The sequence below is a fragment of the Olea europaea genome, chromosome 19 (assembly GCF_002742605.1).
Source record: "Olea europaea var. sylvestris chromosome 19, O_europaea_v1, whole genome shotgun sequence".
In the NCBI taxonomy this organism is placed as follows: Eukaryota; Viridiplantae; Streptophyta; class Magnoliopsida; order Lamiales; family Oleaceae; genus Olea; species Olea europaea.
The window spans coordinates 7,106,536-7,107,033 of record NC_036255.1 but is presented as its reverse complement, the minus strand read 5'-3'; positions in this window follow the sequence as shown (position 1 = coordinate 7,107,033).

Sequence of the window (498 nt, the reverse complement as noted above, 5' to 3'; positions counted from 1 at the left end):
AATCACCCAAAATATTTTAATTCCAAGTTTGAGAAGTTCTTGGTTTTTTGATTTGATATATGCCCAATTTATGGGATTGGAATTTTGGTTTGGTATATGCCCAGTTCATGGGACCTAGAATTTGTTTGGCATGTCTAGCTTATCTAGAATTTGGTGATCATCTGAAAATTGATGATTTGTGGCTCAAGAATTGGGTCTTCCCCTTATCTCTGGCTATCTCTTCTACTACATCTATGCTTGCTTTTCTTGCTACAGTTTCTCTGTTGAATGCTTACCCTCAAGGGCTTTGGAGTTCATTCTACATTAATTTGGAAGATCTGATTGGATCAATTTATTCAAACTCAATATTCTACACCATATTGAGTTTGAGGGGAGGGTGTTAAAGATATGGAATATGAAAATATTGTCTAGAATAATTTTTTATTATATTTTTCCAATTATGTAGGATTATTTTCCTTATTAGTTGATTGTGTAATTATTACACAATCTTTCATTTTT